Consider the following 16217-nt stretch of genomic DNA (forward strand, 5'->3'; position numbering starts at 1 on the left):
CTATAACCCTGAGTCTTCCTGGTTGCATGGTCGGCAGGTCCCTGGATGAGAAGCTGCTGTTGGCTGAGATGGTCACTCTTGCTGTACATTAGTGCACATGGCTTACAGCCAGTCATGGGGCCACACGGACTCCCTGCCAGACTGGACCTCCCAAAGGCCCAGAGTCATCCCATCCAGGCTTTGACTATGAAAACATCCAGGATAAGTGAGAGAAGGGAGAACTTTTCATTTGACTTTTTTTTTTTCTCCTTAGGGGAGGTTCAGTAACCTGTACAACTCTTCATTTTATTTTTCCATTCTCTTTTTTAAAAAACGAGCAATAGGGATTAAATGCCTATTTATAGGCCAGATGCTGATTTAAGCTGGGGATGGATACAGGGTCAGTGGAGCTCAGCTCCAAGAACATTCCATATGCTTTAGTGAATTAGCCACCAATTAACCCTTCATTTATAGGGGTCCAAACAAAAATCCATCCTGGTCCTAGGGAAGCAGGCCAAACATGAGAAAACAGGGAGACTTGGGAAAGGGGGACCCTGGAGGGTACCAGGACCATCTTAAGGTGGCCGCCACCATGCAGCTTCACTGTCACAATGTGGTAATGCAGATTTGGCGCTGTCAAATTTTTCAAATTTTCTGGGAAATTAGAAACCCATATGTGTTTGTATAAAATAGCTTGGTTTTAAATGTTTGCAATGAATTGATTTTTTTAAGACCACCGTGCCTACCAACTGAACCTGTCAACCAAAGTCTCCACAGTGGCTGCAAGGCTCCACCATCAGGCCCTTGGGACCTTTCTGACCTCCTCTCTACATCTCTCCAGTCGCTGCTTGTCTCTTATTCACTCTGTCATCAGTGCACTGGCCCAACTGTTCCTTTTTAATTAATTTATTTTTAATGGATATAATTAGACTATGAAAAACAAAATAATTTGTCCCTAAATTTTCCCCAAGCAGCAAAAATAGCACAATCACTTCTGCTACTGTTACTTCTACCAATCCTGTCCCCTACCCAACCACGCCACTATTATTGTATGTGCAACTATTACTTTTAGTCCATTATGCCATTAATTGATTAACTTTACTATATCAGACAATATAGTATGATGCATATGACATTAATATCCTATTGTACAGTGCAATTATGGCCCCTTCTTAATGCAGCTCAGATGGTTTATATAACCATCACTGCTAATGAGTGAAATACTCAAGAACTCAAATCCATGACTGCTTATTCCCAAAGTATATATAATTTTCATAAAAACAGTCTCAAAATTGTAGCCATGGTAATGCCTCGTGCATATATTATAACAGGGTTTCCCCTATTCAACAGAGGTTTTTTTTTTGGTTTCAATATTACTTATTTTATTGTTTACAAACACTCCCCTTTGTCTCCTCCCCCATATGTCCTCTCCTGTAATAACCTCCAATCTGCTTTCTAACTCTATGAATTTCCTATTTCTAAACATCTATTATAAGTGATATCATACAATTTTTGTGCTTATGTGTCTTGCTTATTTCACTGAGCATAAAGTTTTCAAAGTTTTTCCATATTGCAGCATGTATCATAACTTCTTTTTTTTTTTATTATGGCAGAATAATAGTCTACCATAGACATGTACCATATTTTGTTTATCCATTCATTTGTTGATGGATACTTGGGTTGTTTGGCTGTTGTGAATAATGCTGCTCTGAACGTTCTCTTCAAGTATTGGCTGTTCTCACTCTCTTTGGGTATATACCCAGAAGTAAGATTGCTGGGTTAAATGGTAATTCCATATCTAACTACTTTCCACAGTGACTGCACCATTTTACTTTCTCACCAGTAATGTGCTAGATTCCAATTTCTCCACCATCTGTTCCTTGAACATACAATGACCTCTCCTGAAGTAGTTTTCCTCACCTGGAAGGCCTTTCCCTAAACAGTCACTTAGCTCACATCTTCACTTCCTTCAGGATTTTCTTTAAATGTCCCTTTCTCAGTGAAACCTTCTCTAACAACCTTATTTTGAGTCACATCCCTTCCCCTCACTCCCTTTCCTGTTTGATTTTGTGTTAAAGCCCAGACACACTTTATTTATTTGATTTTTTTTCTGTCTTCCCCAAAATGGAGTATAAACTTCTCCAGGGCAGAGACTTTGGTATGTTGCCCATGCCCATATCCCCAGTGCCTGGAACAGAGTCTGTCACAGTAGAAACTTGATAAATGTTTTTTGAATGAGTGAATGAATTTGCAGTTCATCTGCGGTCTGTGCACTGGGCTTCAAAATTGTGATTTCTGATTTACGCTAAAAATCTTATGGCACAATCCAAAGGAAGAAGAGATGAGGTTTGTGCACTGAACATCTGAATCTCTCACTTTCTGAGAAAGCCAAATAGTCAAATGACATCATCCATAATCTCTCAGAGTATTTCTTTCAGTTTGCACACAGAAGTAAAGCATATCCAAGAATATCAAATTTATTAACCCCATGTATTTTACTCACTCCATTTTGATTAGATGTTTACCCAGTAATGTCAAGGTCTTCGAGTTTAAGCTACTCACACTGGGTCTCCTTACCTACCATGTTGAGCTTCAGAAAAGTGGTGCCTAATATTAAGCATATTTCTTTTGCTAGTTTGGGAAATGAGAACAAAATAAATATAAATGAGGAGTGAACAAAGATTAAGCCTGAGCCCAGGGGAAAAAGCGAATTAAGTTCACAAAGATGACATTTCCTCTGAAAGCCTTATCTTGCCTCTTTGCTTTAGCCTGTATGATTCAAAATTTTGGATGCTGTTATCAAGAATTCAGCTTATAACTACCTTTCTTTCCTTCTATTCTTTGCTCAGAAAAGGTTCAGACAGGGCAATTAAGTTAAAAAATAAAATTCAGGTTGCGTGTGCTCACATTCTGTGATATAAGAACAGGCTTAACAACTAAAACTTTTAAATCTAAACGTGATCTGTATCCATAATGGGATGAAGGGCAGAGAGCAGATGGATATGTACTTAATTTCTATTATACTAGGGATGCCTTGAGGTTGAAGTATTTTTAATAGGAACAAATAAATGAAATATGCTTCATCCCTGGATACATTTTAAGGTTCATTGCCACAAGAAGTGGCACACAAACTAAATACAAGTAGTTTGATAAAGATGAGTTCATAGATGGAAATAGCTCCTTACTAATTTTATGGAAGGCAAATTATTTACATTCTTTGCCCTTTTGAAGGATGTACTGGGCAGCATTTGGTCAAGAAAACAGAAACCTCTTTAGCCATTTCAATCAGGTAGGAATATAATTTAGGGAATTACAAAACATTGGAAGGTGGGAAAATCAGGGAAACAACCAATGAAGTTAGGAACATCAGGAAGTTCTGGAGTTGGAGAAAACCTCCACCGGTTATTTCAGCCCCCTACAGCACCAAAGAGGGTGAATTGCAGGATTCCAGGAGCCACTGGCTAACCCTCAGGTCAGTTATCTGCCGAAGACCCTGTATCTGCCCACCCGCCTGCTCCAGCCGGTGCCGTCTCCTCCACCTCCCAAATCTCATGTGATTGCCCCTTATTGGAGGTGCCTACACCAGAGCAAGAAGTCTAGGAAATAGAGTCTTCAGGCTTCTAAACCCTATTGCTCCGGAAAGCTAGAAGGCAGCCAGAAGCAACGCTGAGATACCAACAATTTGGTCTAACAGTGAAGTCAGTGGGAACAGCTTTTTACTAAAATGTATTGATTTATAAAAATGAATTGATTCTTTTTAACCGTTAATTCTGTCGAAAGGTCATGCTGTACTTATACATCTCTCAGTTAGCAATCCCGCTAAGAGTGGGGTAGAGCTGAACAAAGGCTTTGGAAATCAGGAGAAAAGTAGTTGATTTACATCAAGCAGACTCAAATGTCAACCAGGCTGAGGCCTGATTCATCTGGGGGAAATTTCTATTAAAATATAGACTAGCAATTTCCTCTTCCATGATGTTGAAACCCTCCTCTCCTGTAACTCAGTTTCCTACACCAACGGGCCTGTTGCCACAGAGGTTAGGGTAGTCACGGGAAGGAAACGCTTGCTCACCTTGGCTGTGTTTGGAATAACGACTCACTGCAATCAGGTGACTCACTCTGCCTGTGTGTCAGCGGGGAGCTTGCTTCCCACCTCCCGCCGCCCCTTGCTTGCTCTGCTGCTCTTGGCTGGAGAGACCTCCCACCAGCAAGCCTGGGTCTGTGCGGCCTGGCACATGCGTCTTCCTAAAGGATGAGGCTTCCGGAGGTGGGTTGCTCTGCAGGTTGGAACCTGAAGGTGGCCACCAATTTGCATGTGATTAGAAGTCAAGGATCTGGGCTTCCACCTCCGCTCCTAAACGACACAAAGGGAAATGGGAGCATTTATTTCCCTACTCCTGTTAACGCTAAATGTATAACCTGAAAGTGTACAAGTACCGGTCTTCGTTGGTTTTACAGGAAAGATTGCTGCCAGGGGAATTCCGGAAGCTATCAGTTTCGTTTTGGTGAACTCAACAGTGTTTAGTATAGAGCAGGGCAGATCGTAGGTGCTCAGAAAGTATTTATTTCCTGATGAATATGCCACTCTGGATACAGAAACCCAGCTTAGGGTAAATAACTTTGCTTTAGGGATTCCTAGATGGGATGGACCCACAACTTCCTTTAATAAAATCCACTACCAGATTCAATATTGAGAAGAACGTGGATATAGAAGAAGAAGGGACTTTGCAACTACAAAGATGAGTTTGAGATTAGGGACCCTTGGCGAATCACTTAAGTCCTTATCAAATAGATGTATAATGATGCTAAAGGGATTTGGAGTCAGATTGGCCTGTGTTAAAAATCTCGAGGACCACTTACCAGCCATATGTCCATGGGTGGTTTAGTTCTCTAACCTTCAATTTTCTTATGTAGAATCAGAATATATAATCATCATCATAATAATGATAAGAGAAATCTTCCTGTAAAGCTTGTTGCAAGGATTAAATACAATGATACAAGCACTGTTCTAAACACAGAGTCTAGTACACAACATGCATTTAAGAAATCATAGTTATTCCCTGAATGTGCTTCCTTATCTAGAAAGAGGGAAGGATTAAAAAAAATATGCCATATTCTGCTGTAAGGGAATGTTCCAGATCAGATGAAGTAATATACGGAGAAAGTGCTTCTCAAGTGTGATTTATTAGCACCATCTAACTCCCTCTTGGCAATGAGCCCATTCCCTCTTTTACCAGAGTCTGAATGTGGGCTTGTTTCTATCTTTTCGAATAGTTTTTGACAATTTGCGAATGTATTTTACAGACCAGTGCCCAGAACGTCGATAGCACATGACTATTTCCATTAGCAATGAGTATAACAACCTGCATGGGTTTGAGGAACATAATCCTCAGGTATGTGGCCATTGAATGTTCACATCCCAGCTTTCCCCAAGTCGTGGATATTTAGGGGCACTGCAATCTATCACTGGCAGGTCTGGCTCAATCAACAGTGGGATGGTCCTAGGACTGACACCTATTCGAACCAGAGCCCTCCAGGTCTGTATAAGCAGATCGAATGCTCTGCCCTTGTTAGAGCAAAGCTTCTCCTGCCACACCTTTCCTTTTCAGGCAGCCAGTTAGCCTTTTCTGCCCTGCCCTGCTAAGAAGCAATGCTTCTGGGGAATTTGGAGAAGGAGTTGGTGTGAATGGGTTTATGTATTACCCAGATTGCCTCACTATTACTCAGACTATTGGAAAATTTCCAATCACTTCTACTCCTTTTTTCCCAGCTACCTAGGGATTTAGACTGACATCTGCTATTAAAAACTATCTGGAAAGAGCATGCCTAAGTGTTAGCTTTCGTTCAACAAACATTAGATGGAAACCATTAGTAACAAGGGGGTGTGAAATAGAAGAAAAGTCTCCTGGCTTCAGCAAGAGATTGATTTAGATTTAACCCAACTCTGCCACTATTGGCTATATGTCCCTGGGCATGTTAATTCACCTCAGAGACTCAGTTACTTATTTATAAAATAAATAGTGTGTATTTGTGTGTCTGTACATGTGCATTTTGTATATGTGCACATACATTAAAGATTCTTGACTTTATTTTCATTTTATAGATTCTTAAAGAAGGATTAGGACATATGAGAAAAGAAAAAGAAAAGTTAGATTTTACTCGATGTCTTGCTAAAACAATTTAGGGAAGCTAAACATAATAGCAGAACAAACAAAGCTAAATTATCCTACTATAACCAGCTGGATGTATTTTACGCATTATATCGTGGATCTACAAGACTTAGAAAATTGCTCACATTAATACCTACTAATGCAAGCTATTCATTATCTCTGATAATGAGCTACCTTTTTAAAAGTTATTATTATTTTTTTTTAGCTATCTGGAAATATCGGCAGCTATATGGAGGGAATTTATGTTTGGTGAGCTGTCCTAATTAAAATTCCAGCAATGGCCTTAGCTGTAGCAATACAGGCAATGTGACAAGGAGAGTGCTAGATATTGGATAGTTAATCAATAAAGATACCTGATGTAGGTTTGTATCTCAGACCCCTAAGTTTTGTGGTAAGTTTTATTTCCCTGCCTTTCCTAGGTAATTACACTGAATTTCCATATCACTTGACTGTGTAGATATGGTGAAGATTTTTAGTTCATGTTTAGTATTTTAAAAGGCTGACTTGCATAATTGGTATTCTGCCTTAAAATATCTATGATTTGCTTAACTGAATAATTTGCCTGAACTTGTCTTTTGGGGCTTCTTAGGTGAGTTGATATTTACCATTCATGACTCTGGTACTTTATGAACCTGCCTAGAAATACACCCTTTTTAAAGTCCATCCTCCCTCCCTCCCTTCCTTCCTTCCTTTCACAGTTTTTTTTTTTTTTTTCATAAAATCGTATAATGCTGGACCCAGATAGGACCATAGCAATGGTAACTACTACAGTGTTTCTCACTCTTCATTCATTTCCATACTACCTTCATGGTTTTTACCATATCCAGTTACTTAATAGTTTTCTTTAAATACAATTCTTAAAAAAATCCTTAAATATTCACTGAAGGTACATTCAAAGCAACTATTTTGAAAAATCATGGATTTAGTAAGCTAATTTTATCCTGGTAAACAATAAAAGGAACACATAAATAAAGAAACTGCATCCATGGATCACTTACGAATCCTCTCTTGTCTCATTGAGCTTTGGAAAAGACTGCTCTAGTCCAGGTGCCAGATGAGAATGCTGAGGCGCAGAGAAGTGGAAGGCTGTTTTCTAGAGGCACATAGCCACGCAGGGACACAACCAGCAGCTGAAAACTTTTCAGATCTTTTCAGACTCTTCAATCCAGGCCTTTTCCCACTGCACCACCTTGACCTATATTAATTACCTTAAGGCAGGGCTGTACGAAATAATCACCAATAAAATGTCACAGAAAAACCAGCAGTAGCAAAGCCAAAAGCAGCCCATCTTCCTCCTTGATTGTCCTCTAATAATTCTCAGGCCATCAAGGACCACACATGCTTCAAGGCAGTGGTCCTCAAACAAGGGGATTCACAAAAGATTTTCCAAGGACATGGACAGTGTGAAGGACGTTTCCAGAGCCCCGGCTGCCCGCTGAAGTATTCTCCAGGAAAGGGCCTGTGGTTAAGGCACTGCCATTTGTCATGGCCCTTCTGCCATGTTGTAGAAGAAAGTCACACTCTTCATCCATCCATCGTCTTCTGAAGCATTGCTCCAGAGCGAGAAAAAACTTCAGCAGTCAGCACAAACACTGGGATAATGCAAAATACTATACCATGCTGGTGTAGGTATGAAAGAATGTCATGTCTGGGTGACAAATCACGCATGTGTCTAATCCCTTGCTTTCCACAGAATTGAAGGAGGCCTAAACAAATTTTCAGCCAATTGATCTTTAAGCATTGTTTTGCATGGTAGGTCACTATGTCATTTTGGTATGAGACTTGGACATAGGTCCAAGAATTAAGTGTCATAACTATAATAAAAAGTGTTCCATCCCACCTAAAAATAAGACTTTTTAGCACATACCTCAATGAAAATGATAAACAAGAATGTAATTAATGCTAAAGCCTTACTCGTGATAGCAATAGGTGATTTTCATAGTAGAACCATGGTGGGCAATCCCAGACTCTATCCATCTCATTAAGAGATACAATTCCAATAAAAGTTAACTTTTTAAACATTACTTTTAATTTAATACATATTTAACAATATTTTAATATAACTATATTAAATATAATTCAATACCTTTTATAAAACATTTACTAATAATTTATAATTTTAATATAACTCAAGAGAAATTTTTTAGCATTTTTGAAAATCAAGTTAGTTTATATTTTTGCAATAAAGAAGCATAATAAGGTGATTAATAGAAGACTTTTGAGAATAAAATCATATTATAAGAATACAATTATATGACATTAGGATAAAACCTAATGAGGAAAAGAAATGAAAACTTGAGCTCAAGGAAAAAAGGAGAAAAAAAGTAAAAGGAAAGGTATACAATTTTTAATTGTTAAAGAAGGGCTTGCTTTTCATGAACTGTCATTTATTTGGATGGACAATGGTAAGGAATCAAATCACTCTGGTATTTATATTCCATAAGATGTATTTAAAAGATTATATAACAATTTTACTTTATTTTTATTTTTTGTTAGAGAAATTGTGGGTTCACAGAGCTATCATGCATAAAATACAGGATTCCTATATACCTGCCCATCATCAAAACTTGCATTGGTGAGGAAAATTTGTTACAATTGATGACAGCACTTTTTCTGGTAATTCTACTATTTTTTTAAACAATAGTTACATATGTTATGATTGATGAAAGATTATCAAAGTAGTACTATAAACTTCTGTCCAGAGTTCATGCAGGGGAATTTTTCCCCCTTGTTCCCAACTTATTATTATTATTCTTATTTCATTCATGTCTTTATTTTATGACTCATCTAAACAATTTTATTTCAAAATGTCAAATATTTACAATAAGCGGGAAACTATGTGATTTACAATTTGTGTATTTTGACTAGTTTCAGGTGTGAACCTAGGCGACAGTGTACATGGATTTTGAAAATGCTACAAGCAGAAAGCTTGAACACCATTGCTTTTAGGATTGGAATCGATTTCCTGGCTGTACGGTAGGCCGTGGAGCTGCCTGAGCTGGCCTCCCAGGAACGACCGTGCTACTGTCCAAAGGAGCAGGTTATGATCTGGAGGCTACCAGGGTTCCCCGGGAAAGACAGGGATGGAGTTGCAGACGTCAGGAGCCAGGTGAGCGGGGGTGCTGGCGGCCTTTGTGCTGCTCGGTCTGAAGTTTACAGGACAATCCAGAATCTGTTAGCAACACTGCACTGATTATAAAAAAATCTCCTTCAGCCACCCCTGTCCAATACCCCTGTATTTATCACATAAAATGGTTTTTGTCTGCTCTTTCTTATGTTAGAAAAATGATTTGAATAACAAAAACAGCAGCATGCATTAAAATGTATGCATATATAATACAAATGTGCATGTTTTAAAGTGTGTAAATATGACAATGTACAGTTATTCATAAACTTGAAGGTTTAAATTTGGTGTTGAAGTTCATGCTGAAGTTGCCTTTAAAGAAGGTTAATTCAGATCATAGCACCTCATCCTAATAATGTATATATCTAGTTCTTACAACCAGTGCTTCTCTCCCAGGGAAATAAAAATTATTTTAGCTCTATTCCAGCATCATATTTTTTTACCACCAAAAGTTTATAATTAGAGGAGATACATAAACTTTCCTTTAGGTTTCTTTTCTAATTTTTATGCTTTTTTGGGTAAAAAATTTTAAAAAATAGAGGAAAAGTAAAATGTCCCCATCTATTTAAAATGATGGGCTTTTAAATAGTTAAAAGGTATAAAAATCACTAAAAATGATCTTAATCAAATGGATATTATTCTGATTGAGTTAATAAAAACATTTCAATTCGATTATAGGATAGAGGTTGTGTTTACTTTTACCTTCAGAGCATTATGAAATATGTTTTATTCTGTCCTGTCACTCTTGGTTATGTCCACAGTAGTTGGCCCCTCTCTTTCTCTGACATCATTTATCTGCACGTTGGGAGAAATAGAACAAAAAATGCCCAAAACTAACACTTCATCAGCATATTTACCAAGTCCTACAAAGCTGAGAATCTGAAATTCAATACAATGTCAAAGCCAATACTCTCTTTAGTAATGTCCTCTTATCCTCAATAATCATAATTTTGCCATATACCACTCTGCATCTTCTACTCCTGAAACATTTTAAGAAGCCACAGAAATTATCATTATCTAAAAATCAAATAAGGGCAACTACTTCAATGTAAGAAAAAGTTGCATCTGTGCCAGATTTCTAAGGGAGTAAAAACACCATATTGCTCGAAAAATCAGAAACTTGAGAAATTCTCCTGATCAATTATGCTAAAGTACATCATATTTAAATATGAATTACTTTTGCAAAGTGAAACAAGTTTGCAAACCCCGTTGAAAAAAATTGCCAGACAAGCCTCTGAGAATTTTATTTATACTACCTACCTGGAAGATTTTTTTGAAAAACTGCATCCAACATTTTTACTGGTGCTATGAAGAAGAAATACTCCAAGACTTGCTCTGATCCATCTTGAAAAAATTCACAGGATTCATCCAAGGAATACAACAGAAAATCTTAGTGGAGAAGATGGACAGATAGGATAACATATTTTGGATTTAATCTTAGAAGAGGTGCAGCATGGTTGTCAAGTAATTTACTCAAGAGGAAGGAAGAGAAAAGTTACATCTTGCCACTTCCATAAAAATCATGCAGTGTTTCATGCTTCATTCAGTATATATAGTATATTTTGCTATGATAGTTCCAAGTTGATTAAGGTTTAATCACAACTGAGTAAGCAAGCAGGCATGAAAGCCAGAAAGAATAAGTTGTAATTGTTACTCCCTTATGCGTATCTTTACAATATTTAGGGATTTAGACTCACATTTGTGCTCTCCGCAGTTAATCTTACTGTACCTTTTCTATGGAAGGTATTTAACTTGAGATGCACAATAGAGAAACTGAAAGTGCAGAAAATATTAATTTTTATGGCCGCTCGGTTACTATCCAGTACTCTGCTAAGGTTTTCACATCAGCGAAGAAAGCCGAAGTCCCCAGATGTGTCTGGGAGAACAACTTTCTCTACCTCACACACCTTTCTCAGGACCTTAAGTCTGCTCTTAGCTTTGCTCTGAAATCAAAACCTTTGTTGCAGCTCCCTGGGGAAGAGAGGCAGGAAAGCTCTTCCTGTACCTGCTCCCCTCTCTGCACATTCAACCAGCCCAGTAACCCTCAGCTCCCCTGCACGGCCAGATACGAGCTCCTCATTGCCGGTTCGGGCAAGTCGGTCTTCAACCCATGGCTTGGCAGGCTGCAGGACAGGAGAATTTAACAAATAAAACTCTTACACTTCGCAATGGAATACTGTCTTTGAATATGAATATGAATTAGCTGAATCATTTGGATGTTTTGAATAAGTAAACAAAACACCTGCTTAAATATCTGTTTAAATATTAGCAATGAAAACAAAATATTTTTTTACCTAGTTATATCCAGGGAAAGAAGAAAACAGCGCATCCTCAGTACATTTTGACGTTGCATGTCAGATTTCAAAAAACTTTTGAATAAAACACCCAAATATGTGGTGTTTTGTTTTGGTTTGTTTCAAATACAATAAAATGATGCTCCAAAATGTTGTTTAGTTCCACAGCATAATAATAATCCAAGAGTGACCTTGGGGTACGTCCTGGGGACAGGAGGAAATGCACAGGAACACTTACATACAAAGCACACTGCTAAGAGCACAGAGCTGAGTTTTCTGTCAGATCTCTTGACTGCTCCAAACTCCTCATTGATCTTGCCTTACCAATCATGGAAAATGGGAGAAAGGGAAATTTCGCCTTTTGTAAAACAGCACAGTGTAAGACCTTTGTATGTTGTGCTGGTTTGAAAGGAAGTATGCCCCCTAAGAAAAGCCATGTTTTAATATAAATCTCATTTCTTAAAGTTAGAATAATCCCTATTCAATACTGTATATTTGAAACTGTAATGAGATCATCTCCCTGGTTGATGTGATTTAGTTAAGAATGGTTGTTAAACTGGATTAGGGGATGACATGTCTCCACCCATTTGAGTGGGTCTTGATTAGTTTCTGAAGTCCTATAAAAGAGGAAACACTTTGGAGATTCAGAGAGACTCAGAGAGAGCAGAGAATGCTGCAGCACCATGAAGCAGAGAGTCCACCAGCCAGCGACCTTTGGAGATGAAGAAGGAAAACGCCTCCTGGGGAGCTTCATGAAACAGGAAGCCAGGAGACCAAGCTAGCAGATGATACCGTATTCGCCATGTGCCTGTCCAGCCGAGAGAGAAGCCCTGACTGTGTTTGCCATGTGTCTTCTCACTTGAGAGAGAAACCCTGAACTTCATCGGCCTTCTTGAACCAAGGTATCTTTCCCTGGATGCCTTTGATTAGACATTTCTATAGACTTGTTTTAATTGGGACATTTTCTCAGCTTTAGAACTGTAAACGAGCAACTTATTAAATTCCCCTTTTGAAAAGCCATTCCATTTCTGGTATATTGCATTCTGGCAGCTAGCAAACTAGAACAGATTTACATGTGTTAGTTAGATTCAGTTGTCAATTTGGCCAGGTAAGCATACCTAATCTTGTTGCTGCGGACATAAGCCAATGGTACGTGAACCTCATCTGTTGCCAATTACATCTGCAGTCGGCTAGGAGGCGTATCTGCTGCAATGAGAGACGTTTGACTTAATTGGCTGGTGCTTAAATGAGAGAACGCAATGTAGCACAGCCTAAATAGCTTGTCGTTCCTCATCTCAGCACTAGCAGCTCAGCCCAGGCCTTTGGAGATGCAGAAAGAAATCACCCCGGGGAAAGTTGTTGGAACCCAGGGACCTGGAGAGAAAACCAGCAGAGACCATCCTGTGCCTTCCACTTAAGAAAGAACCTCAGTGGAAAGTTAGCTGCGTTTCCTCTGAAGAACCAACAAAATAAATCCCCTTTTATTAAAAGCCAATCCGTCTCTGGTGTGTTGCATTTCCAGCAGCTAGCAAACTAGAACATATGTTTAAGCGTAAACAAGATTTGACCAGTGATAAAGGAGAAAACCTGACTCCGAAAACTAAATTCAGCAGTTGACAATTTAAAAAACATACAATACATAAAGCCTACATGCCTTTTTCACTCTTGGTGAGTACGTAATTATCACATTGATGTCTTCATATATTGTACATGACAATATCTTCTTTAGGTATTATTATATTTAATAAATGTCCTTGAAGGGATTTTCTAAAAGGGTGGTTGCTGCCCAAGTCCGGTTAATTATATGTTTAAGATTCTCTTTGAAAACGCTTTTCAGTGTAGGAAGAAAACAACCCATTGGATGGAATGCCGTTGCCCTTGGTTACCCCTCTTTGGTGAGTACTCCGCCTGGGTCATTCTCTCTGCCTCTCATGCCGTCTTCCTATGCAGTCAATGTGCGGGAAATACACTGACCAGTCTAAGGCTTTCAAACACAAAGCCCTGAACTAAAAGCAGCAGGGTAAAATAAGAAAATCACTTCAAAAGGTTTCATTATTCATCAATTAAAAGAAATGGGTTGGGTTTGAAACCTGATGAGGAAGTTTCCTAATTAATTTTAATCACCTACATGCTTGTTACATTGTACAATTATTTTATTTTTAAGAACTTTTTCACAAAGTGTGGAGAGAATGAATATCTGGGGTTCTGGTTGCCAATTTGGGTAATTCACACACTTTTTAGTGCTAAATCTGAAGTAGTGTTAGTCTGCAACTTTGGATTTGGACATCTATTCCTTTTACAATTTAGAAAAATGACATTAAGTTAGAAGGAAAATGGTGTCATAAGGTAAGGCACATATTATATTTCCATCTCTTCTATCCCCTCTGGCCATGATGCCCCAATGCCTGTAGCATTATGGGGACCTAGAGACAAAGGAGGCATCAGAAATCCTCTTGAGCTGCTCCTTCCCTTTGTAGGTGAGCAAATTGAAGCCCAAGGAGCCAGTATGGGTTAGCACAAGGGCATGAGGTTTTTAGTTTGTTTTTGTTTTTTTGCATGGGCAGGCACTGGGAATTGAACCCGAGTCTCTGGCATGGCAGGTGAGAATTCTGCCATTGAACCACCGCTGCACTGCCCAGGGCATGAGGTTTTGAGTCAAACAGAGCTCTGAATTCTGCCTCAGGAACCCTGTGAACTTGGAGAAGTTGCTTAAACTTTCTAAGTCTTAGTGTTCTCCTTTGTGGAATAAGAATAATAACACTTACCTGCTAAGAATGCCCTGGAGCATTTAATTTAAATGTTATATTTGAATGCCTGGCAATCAGTTTACACTTAGTACTTTTTAGTCCTTGTCCCTTTTCAAGATAGCAAAATAAATTAGTGGCAGAAACCTGCCCTAGCTTTGAGAAAAAAAAAAGCAGACTTTTTAGCACACAATAGAAATTTTATGCTATTTCTATCACAACTTGCTGATGAGTGCCCTGTCCATTATTCTAATAGTTCTTTATGTAGGCCTTTTGAACTTGGTTTTTCTGTTAAAAACTTTCCTTCTTCAGTTGTTTCTTGGTTCCCTTCCATTGTCTCAGGGCATAGTAACACTTTCTATCTCCTTGCTCAAGGCCACAGGTCTGCGAGCTAGAATCCTGTAGGTCGAATCCCAGCCTCTGACTGTTTGTGTATGGCTGGTGAGCTAAGAAGAGGTTCAACCATTTTTAAATGGTAAAAAAAAAAAAAATTATAAGAAGAATATTATTTGCAATGTATGAAAATTATGTGAAATCCAAATTTCACTGTCCCTCACTCAAGTCTTATTGGCATATGCTTATCAGCTTTATGTCTGGATTGCAGCTGCTTTTGCACTACAGTGCTAGAGTTTAGCAGTTGTGAGAGGGACAGAATACCCTGAAAAGCTTAAAGTCTTTACTTTCTGGCCCTTTACAGAAAAATGGTGCTGACCCTCTTGAAAGCCGGACTCTCAGAAGCCAGCGCTCTTTCTCCTTTAAACTAGTCTTGTCCATTGTACTCTATATTCCTCCAATCTGCCCAAGTCTCTTCGTTTCTGCTGCCACCATCCTAGACAAGCTGCTACCGTACGTCACACACACTAGTGTGACAGCCTCCTAAATCGTCTCCTAATGTGTACCATAACCCTGCCAATCTAGTCCTCGCACCAAAAAAAAAAAAAAAAAAAAAAATGAAATGTGGTCCTACCAATTGTCTGTTTAATATCCTTGAATTCTTTCTCGTTGCTTTAAGAATAAAGTCCAAAATTCTTAACATGGCCTTCAGTGGTCCACATGATCTGGCCCCTGTCCACCACCCCTGCAGCCTTTGCAGCTTTGCCCTTCTCTCCCAGCATCCAATCACACTGGGTTTTCTTTGTCCCTGCAGTGCACCACGCCGGTTCCTGCTCAAAGTCTTAGACATACTGTTCTTAACCGTAACCACTTTACTCACCCCCTCGTTGCTAGCTACTCTTATTCACCCTTCAAATCTAGCTTAAATATGACTTCTTCATAGAAGCCTTTTCTGATTCTATACCGAACACCATTGCCCTTTGTTGTTTCTGTTGTACTCAATGCTATTCTCTCCTGACGTTTATCACCGTTTCTAATTAAACAATTAATCAATGTCTGCTCCCCCACCCCCATCTCCTCTATCCCATCCCACCAAAGACTATAAGAGTCAATAGAGTAAGGATGGTGGGTTTCCTACTAATCAAAATATTTCTAAGTATTTCTCAACGCTGGGCCTGGCACATAGTAAGTACTTAATAAGTACTTGTTGACAGAAAAAATACTCCTTCGATTGAAACCACCTATACTCCGATCTTCCCAACTTTTTCTTTAGGAAATAGCTCTTTCCCACTTTCACGTTACACTGTAAGCCTTATGAGAGTAGCACTAAGCCTATTTTCCTATGGGCTCATTCACTGTCCTATATCTAGTACATGGCGCATAGTCAGTTCTCAATAAATATTTGTTGAATCAGTGCATTAATGAAATTCCCCTTCACTTGCACGCCTCATAAAAGGGGTATATTAGTCAGAGTTCTCCAGTGAAATAGAACCAGCAGGATATTGGTTCTCCTAGTATATACAAATATATGTTATGAGATTTATTATAGGAACTGATTCACATGCCTATGGAGATT

The sequence above is a fragment of the Tamandua tetradactyla genome, chromosome 2, assembly GCF_023851605.1.
Source record: "Tamandua tetradactyla isolate mTamTet1 chromosome 2, mTamTet1.pri, whole genome shotgun sequence".
Taxonomy (NCBI): Eukaryota; Metazoa; Chordata; class Mammalia; order Pilosa; family Myrmecophagidae; genus Tamandua; species Tamandua tetradactyla.